The sequence below is a fragment of the Triticum aestivum genome, chromosome 1D, assembly GCF_018294505.1.
Source record: "Triticum aestivum cultivar Chinese Spring chromosome 1D, IWGSC CS RefSeq v2.1, whole genome shotgun sequence".
Lineage (NCBI taxonomy): Eukaryota > Viridiplantae > Streptophyta > Magnoliopsida > Poales > Poaceae > Triticum > Triticum aestivum.
Window position 1 is genome coordinate 406024785 of NC_057796.1, and position 8771 is coordinate 406033555.

Sequence of the window (8771 nt, forward strand, 5' to 3'; positions counted from 1 at the left end):
CACAACAAGCGTTTCAATTTGTGTACGTGGCATTAAAGAAAAGAAACTCTATATTTAAGGTGACTACTGTATGACTCCTACTTACTACTAGTAGTACTACAGTATTGTTCACTTGTGCTCCTCGCCCCTCCATTCATTGAACAACCCCACGGGTGAATAAACATACAGTAAGTACTGTATTTATATAGAACGAACAAGCTTGAACTATTTTCGCGTAGTTAAAAGTTGAGGGCGGGGCTTTTCCCGGGCAGTATGCGCGGCAGTTTTCGGGTAGGCGGTTTGACAGAGAGGCGAGGAGGGTGAGCGAGTGGGGCTATGCGATTTGACGGCGCGTTACTGCTGGAAAGACTTGTGATATGACCACTCACTATAGTCATGAATTACTGGCGCTCCGACCGGGGTGATGCCCCCCTTCCGTTCCACGCTCTAATCTGGTGCATGACACGTCGACCCGGATGCTGGCTCTCCCACATGTCGGAGTAGTAAGAAGGAGCAAAGAATGATGCGGTATATACTAGTACTATACTACAGTACTACTCAGGTCGGAGGAGTGCGAACCACGACAGCCAAGTGAACCAGCAGTAGAAAACAATGTGGTGATATGGCCATAAAAAACAATGTGCTACGGTCCACACTGTAGCATGTACAGTAACACTCCTCTTTGTTTGGATCCCTGAGTTAGAGCTAGTTTGGGTTGAAATAGCCTCAAATTATCGAAACGAGAGGGGTTAGTTTGAGCTAGTTTGCTCTAACCCAGCTAAAAAAACTAGCCCGGTGGAGAGGTTCTAATTGGGTTAGTTATCTTCGGGCCCACTAAAAGAGAACTAAAAAAATCTCCCCTGCCCGCACCAGATCGCTCCCCCCCCCTCTCGCATGACTCCTCTCTGTTCCCCATAGGGCCGCTCGCCCTCTCTCTCCTCCGGCCGCCCTCTCCTTCCGGCCTCCGCCGCCCTACTCCGGCCGCCCTCTCCCTCCGGCCTTCGAAGGTCGCCCCGCTCCCCCTTCACCAGTCATTTTTCTCCCTCTGTCATGCGCGGCGGCGGCGCATCTACCAGGGAGGTCGCGAGAGGGGTGAGTTTGTTCGTTCCTTCTCTGTCTCACGACCATATCATTGATCTTGCTTGCTCTAGCGCTAATTCTGATTTGGAAAAGTAGATCCTGATCAAACTTGGTATAGATTTGTGGTGCACGCATGGAATTGTTTGATGCTGCTTGAGGAGGTAATAAATCTTTCTAGAGGCCCAAAGATTCAGGTCACCTTTCTAGGTATTTCAATTTCAGGCTTGCATTATTTCTAGAGGCCCAAAGATTCAGTTCACCTTTCTAGGTATTTCAGTTTCAGGCTTGCATTATTTCTAGAGGCCCAAAGATTCAGTTCACCTTTCTAGGTATTTCACTTTCAGGCTTGCATTATTTCTAGAGGCCCAAAGATTCAGTTCACCTTTCTAGGTATTTCAGTTTCAGGCTTGCATTATTTCTAGAGGCCCAAAGATTCAGTTCACCTTTCTAGGTATTTTAGTTACAGGCTTGCATTATTTCTAGAGGCCCAAAGATTAAGTTCCCAGTCGGCGGCAAGCGGCCCTGCTACCCATGCTGGTGTCGACCTCAACTCGCAAGGGCCGGCGTCGGAGGGGTTCCCGGGGCTTGGGCTCTACAGAGCCTTCCTCCAGAGCGACGATGGCGAGCTCCTCCCTCGGTGCGTGAGGGGCTCCGGGCTCCCTCCCTATCATGAATGACTTCCATGATGAGTTAGCTCATTCTTTGTTTCATGAAGTGTTTTTTTTTTATTTTGTGAAGCTTGATTGATGACTTGTATGTTTAAGTGGGATATCTCATTTGTATGGACAAAGTAAAAATTATCATGTTTTGCATGCTTGATTTGTATAGATGGTTCGTTTATGTCAATTGTGAGCGGGAGGAGGCCACAGAAGAGCCGGCCACACCAAGAGGGTGCTTGGATCCAAGGGACTTATTTTAGCCTGACTAAAAATAGTCTCTTTAAGAGGCTAAAGTTCCAAGCACCCCTGACTAAAGAGGGGCTAAAACTAGTCTTGAGACTAAAAATTTTTAGTCAGGGGTACCCCTACTAAAATGTGGATTAGTCCTCTCTCTCCTCATTTAACTCCTCTCCTTTAACACAGGCGAGTTCTGGATTGGAGGGTTTGGAGGATAATAAATGCTCATTAAATTGATTTTAGTCTCTTTAGTATTTGGATCCAAGAATGGGTGAGGCTACCAAGTTTTAGTCCCACTACTTTTAGTCATGGAACTAAAACGTATCCAAGCACCCTCCAAATCCGGCAGGAAATAGGGTCCAAAGTAGTCAAATGATTGAGATAGAGCATTTATTGTCAATCTAACCCTGCCATCCATACACCTCTTTGGTTTCGAGTTAGTTCAGGGTTAGAATCTAACTCTAACCTCTAACTAAGTTAGAGTTCTCCTCGTCTCGGTTCATCGCCATCATACTTTCCCCATTCCTGTGTTTTCAGTATCCTGCGAATCAAAGAGGCCCTTTTTTTGCGGGAAAAATCAAAGAGGCCCTTAGACTGGTTTCGGTCCGACCATTTTTTATAAACGTGTTATGTCCAAAATTTAATGAACGTGCTCCGGTTTCCACGAAAATAATCCGGTTTCATGTAGTAATTCATTCATTTATTTATTCTTCTGCGGGGGTTTGCATGTAATTCATGAGGTCTGAAATGTAAAGTACCCCGGCATATGCTCCGAGTCGTGCATGCACTACGACCCAGATGCTCTATGTCCCACATGTCGGCGAATGGGAGCACGTGGAAATAGCCTAGGAGTACATATAGGAGGATAAATGCGTGAAATAATATGTATTGTGAAGCGTAGCCGCGGTTCGAAAAGGAGACCTAAAGTGATTACAGCTATAGGTCGCACGCACCCAACTAGTGGTACTAGACATACGACTAATTTTTCCCTCAAAAAATTGAGGCACGAGTGCTCAGTACTCCTATTCTATAAACACGAGTCCCATCTGACAACAGCGTCCGTGCTATAGCTAGCTCTCCTCCCTCATTTCTCTCTTCTAGTAATTCTAAACTCGGCCGACGCCCGGTGGGCGGGGTGGGTTTGCTCAACTGCGGCCCCACCTCACAGTGAAAATGTTACGACTGGAATAAAAATGCCATATACTCCCTCCGTTCATAAATATAAGCCTTTTTAGATACTATTTCAAATGGAATAAAGCATACAGATGTATGTAGACATAGTTTAGAGTGTAGATTCACTCATTTTGCTCCGTATGTAGTAGTCACTTGCTGGAATCTTTAGAAAGACTTATATTTGGGAACGGAGGGAGTACTATACTAATAAAACATTAAGGCCACGAGGCGATGCAGTGCTGGTTACAGGAGGCAAGAAGAGATGCATCCATCGACGACGTTCACCTCCTCGACTCAGGGCACCGGTCCATCGAACGGTGCCTAAGTAGTAGCGGCTTTCGTGGCCAGGTCGACGTGCTTCTGAACAATGGCGTCCATAGATTCCAGCTGCTGGAAGAAGGCCAACGTCTTTCTGTCCTCGCTTGCCTTATAGTGGCCTATGTAGACGATTTCCTTGTAGACGTGGATGTGCAGGTCGACGGTTTCTTGCATGGCGAGGCACTGCGCGGCGAGCGCAGCCTCGAGGTGCACATTCTTCGTCGCGACCTCCGGCACCTACAGGGCCACCAGGGCTTGAAAGAGTTCATCACCATGGAGGCCGATGAGGGTGGCAGGCAATGAGGAGCCTGGGCGCGCGGGCTAGAGCAGTACGGCAAGGTCGTCCGCGCGCTTCTTGACGGCGCTGAACTTGCGGATGGAGTTGACCATCATGTCGTCCATGCGAGAGGCGAAGCCGGCGTCGGTGAAGGCTATGATGCATGCGGTCGCCAGCACCGTCTAGAAACGCTGTGCGGTGCGGGGCCGCAGGCCGGCGCCTTGGATGATTTGGCACAGCCGACTGCCGCTCGCGTCCATCGCCTCCATAGGTGCTTGTGGCTTCTGGTCACTTGGTCTTGGATTGGAGTGAGCAGTGTTGCGCAGAGACTTGGGAGTAGATGGATTGGAGTGGTGGGGCACCTTTATTATATGAGAGTCCAAACTCTGTTGCATTCACATCATGCTGGCTCTATTCTGCTTCTCCAATTAATTCCCTCTGCATGTAATTGAGGATGCATCATTGACCGTTCAACGTCTCGGGAACCGCTACCCTCTCCCTCCTTGGCATTCAAGCACCTATGGACCCGTCGACGACGAGGTGCCTATGGTGACTTCGTAAATTTCAAGATGATAGTGTCGTGCGTGTGTGCGTTCATAGGGGTGAGTGTTTGCGCGTGTATACGAGCGCCTGCGTCTGTACTGTGTAAAAAAACGTAAATGCGTGTCAAAAAGAGACTAGTCAGTATACTCAATATTGTCCACCTCAGAGAGGAAAATGATAGAACTAGTACGTATTTATTTACGGTGCAGATTCACTCATTTTGCTCCATATGTACTCCGTCTCGGTGTAGTCTAGTCACTTGTTGAAATCTCTAGAAGGGAAAATACTCCTTTCTGGTTTACAGGGCTATACTAGCAAGTAGTTGTACGTACTAGTACAATAGTGGGCTCACATAGCAATTTTTTCTCATGCAAGAGCCTGGCTATATGCGTGCTCCAATGTTCGCAACTGCAACGTTCGGTTTGCGCTTGGCTCTTCGCCTCTTCGAGAAGACGAACAATGATGTTACTACTACTGCTTCTACAGTGTCGAATCCCCTGCTGCATGTCCGTCCACCGCGAGCGGGACGGATAGCTTGTTGTAGAAGTACTACTAAGCAAAAGCATGTCCTCATTTGCGAGCAACCGCGCGCATGGGTGAGGGAGAAGGCGTGTAGTAAAATCAAGCTTCTCCTCGTTGTACGAGTTGACGCGACACATCATAGCACTGGCCCCACATGCTTGCCTCTAAACTTGGCTGAAAGACCCGCAGTGTACAATATATTTGCTGCAACCTCTAACATTTACTCACCACAAATTAAAATATATGTGGCCGTATGCATCGTTCTAATGCAGAGGCCGGGGAGTCCCCCCTTTTTGAAAAAAAACAAATTAAAATATATATTCCTGTCTTGACCAGATGAGCGTGCAAACTACAATCACCAGGGTGTCAGGTAGGGCCAGAAGACTATTTTAATTTTTTTTTAAAACTTCAAGACGGCCACATAGCATGGAGCCGACCCCAACGATTTTAAGCTTACAGGCACGGTACACGCTATCCTAGACTACTCTACACATGAAACTGCCACACGAGCGTCCGGGCTACGCTTGGCTCTTCGCCTCTTCGGGAAGTCGAACAATGATGGAGTACTACTGCACTGGAGGAGTACTACAGTACACTTCTGGCCATCTGACACCGATTGAACTGCTGCATGTCCACCACGTGCGGGAGGGAGAGCGTGTAGCGAAAGCTTCTCCTAGTCTTGCCAGCCACCACCCTCATGGACGAGGGAGGGACGCTCCTGCCTTTGCGTGTATGACAGGTGGGCCCGATAGGTGTGTGGCCAACCTGTCATACAGCCAAAGGCAGGTGCAGTTAAGTCCACGAGGGAGAGGATAATCAAACTTCTCGTTGATGTACGAGTTGACGCGACACATCAAAGCACTGCACTCGATATATTTCAATAATTTGTGTTTACTGATGCATTAATTACAATGCATGCATGCATGCCGTGACTCTCCTTTTGATACTTGCATGTGTTGATTTAATGCACCTTGAAGTAGTATAAAATATGTGACGGTAAAGCTTTGTAATACCCCGGCCCAAGTCGAGAGATGGTTGTGCACGAGGAGGGCGAGATCATGCAGACCGAACAGGACCCGACGATGGAGCTCTCTAAGGTCTCGATGGACCTCACCGTGCTCCACTTCCCCTTGTGCCTCCGCCCCTTGACGCCTCCAGTGTATGAGGTTCGAATACACCTCGTCCGTTCGGCTGATTGAGCAAGGTGCAGGTTTCTTGATTGATGTGTTGTTCGATTGATTTCTGCAGTGCAAGGGAGGGCACCTAGCCTGCGCGGACTGCCGCGTCGAGCGCCCCGGGAACCAGCGGCAGTGCCAGAAGTGCGAGCGCGGCGGTGGCTTCGACGTGCGGAACATGGCGGTGGACTCCGTCCTTTCGTCGGTGAGGGTGGAGTGCCCGCACGAAGGCTGTGGGCTCTACGTCACTTACCACAAGCTCGCCGATCACCAGAGCGTGTGTCCGCTCGCGCCCTGCAAATGCCCCGTGCCCGTCTGCGGCTACGAAGGCCCGCCACCGGCGCTCTACCACCACATCAGCACCGCGCATCCCATGCCCGTGCACAGGATCCAGTACGGCAAGGTGCTCCAACTGCAAGTGCCACTGTCGGAGCCACGGCTCTTGCTGTTCGCGGAGGAGGACCGCCGCGCGTTTTTCTTGGTCGGCGGTGTGCTCGACATCGGCGCGCCTATCACCGTGTCGGTCGTCTGCATCAGAGCGGGGGCGTCCCCACTGCCGCACTACGTGGCCAAGCTGTGGGCGAACGGCCCGCCGGGGGAGCCCAAAGGCATGACCGACGCCGTCAAGGTGGAAATGGAGGTGACAAGCAGCAAGGATCCCGGCGACGTCGACGTGCAGGAGCTGACCTTCTTGACAGTTCCGCCCAAGCTGCTGGCCGGGGCTAAGCTTGTGTCCCTCCACATTCAGATTGACAAGCTCATGTCCTAAATGTTTCTGTAGTGCCTTCTGTTTATCTAAGTAATATGTTAATATAGGGATTACCTTGGTCTACTTTAGCTTAAGAAATGGTGGGTTTTGGTGGCGATGCAGCAATTACTTCCACATCAGATCAGTAATTTCCAACAGTCGAACGGATATTTTGTGTCTGTTGGATATAAAGTTCCATTGGGTAAGAAGTACTACTTGTCATCAAAATGGATAAAAGGAGATGTATGTAGACGTATTTTAGTTCTAGATACGTCCCTTTTTATCCATTTTGATGACAAGCACTCCCTCCGTTCCACAATACATGCCTTCCATTTGTCAAAATATAGATGTATCTAAACATGTTTTAGTATATAGGTACATCCATGATAGAGCCAATCGGATGGTTGGGAACACTACAATTCGTAGCTACAGATGCGTGTGTGACTCCCAGATGCAGAGGCCGCGGGTCATCATCCTCCTTTTCGAGAAAAAACTGACGCGTGTGTGAGAGGATGAGTGCGTGCGTGCGTGCACCTCTTCTCTTCCTGTATAACATACTACTAAACTCAGAGTACAAGTTTTTGTGGGTGGCACGATGGTGCGTGCGAGAAGTCCCGACAGATAGGTTTAATGCGTCTGAAAAAAAGACTACCCTAGAGCTCACCACGCAGCTATTCCTGTCGAACGCCCCATTAACCGTAAGATATGTATACGACGGTGCCAGTTATTGCACGTACACAGTGGTACTCCCTCCTTTCCGGTTTATAGGGCTTAATTCAAAAATCTCACCAACCAAGATGGTGAGTGGTGGAATATTTTTTGTAGTTTGCAAAAGCACCTAATTAATGCTCTTGTTTTTCTCAAAAAATTATGTTTATCAATGCATTAATTGCAATGCATGCATGCATAAAGTACATGCATTGGTCAATTTTCTCTTAATACTTGCATGCAATGATTTAATGCACCTTGGAATCTGAACATGTGTTGGGGAACAATCAAATTGAGCCTTATAAAATGGAAAAACTAAAATTTTGAGATAAGCCCTATAAAACCGGAAAGGAGGGAGTAAAAAAATAAGTACTCCATCAGGGAATAGTGCCGCACTTCAAAACTAGAACCGTCAATAAATTTTGAGCTTGCGTCTCGTCACATTCCAAATTACTCCATGCTATATTGAATTGCAAACCTGTTCACACCAATCACAACCTAAACGGTTTCCCACTTAGGAGTGTATTAGTACCACACTATATTGAATTGCAAACCTGTTCACATCGATCACAACCTAAACGGTTTCCCACTTAGGAGCGTATTAGTACTCGGTTATAAATACTAGTATGCCAAGATGACTGCACATTCCTCCTCAACTCCTCATCCACAAAAACAAACAAGTCATTCAGCATCCTTCCCTTGCGTCTGCCATGGCCAGCGTGAGTTCTGGGTTGAGAGATTGCCACCAGGGAGAGGCGAGCATGGAAGCGGAAGCACGAGAGATGTCCCGCCTCGCTGCGAGAGCAGCCGACATGTCCCGCCGCGCGGAAGTAGCAGCACAGAGGTCCCGCCGCGCTGCTGAAGCAGCACGGAGGTCCCGCCGCGCCGTCGATGCAGCAGACTGGTCCGGCCGCGCCGCGGAAGCAGCAGAGATGTCCCGCCGCGCCACGAATGCAGCGGAGATGTCCCGCCGCGCCGCGACGGCTTGGGAAAATTTCTCGCGGGAAGGCGACGACTGTTACAGGCGCATGCATGCGATCGTCCATAGCCAGATGGATCAGATCTCCGGCTGGGCGAGGTTGCAGGACGAGATGAAAGCCTCGTTTGAACAGGCTACTGGCGTCATCCGGCAACTAAGGGAGGGCAATGAGAGGCTCCGGGCCGAGCCCGACCTGCTGAGGGAGAAGATCGTCCGAAGTGCAGACCAGCAGGAGGATACTAGTGCCTTGTTGAAGAGGACCAGCGTCATCGTCAAGAAACTTATGGACGAGAATGACATGCTCCGCAACGAGCGCCAAAGGCTGGTGGAGGAATCCGTGGATGTTCTCAAGCAGCATCTTGAGGACACGAAA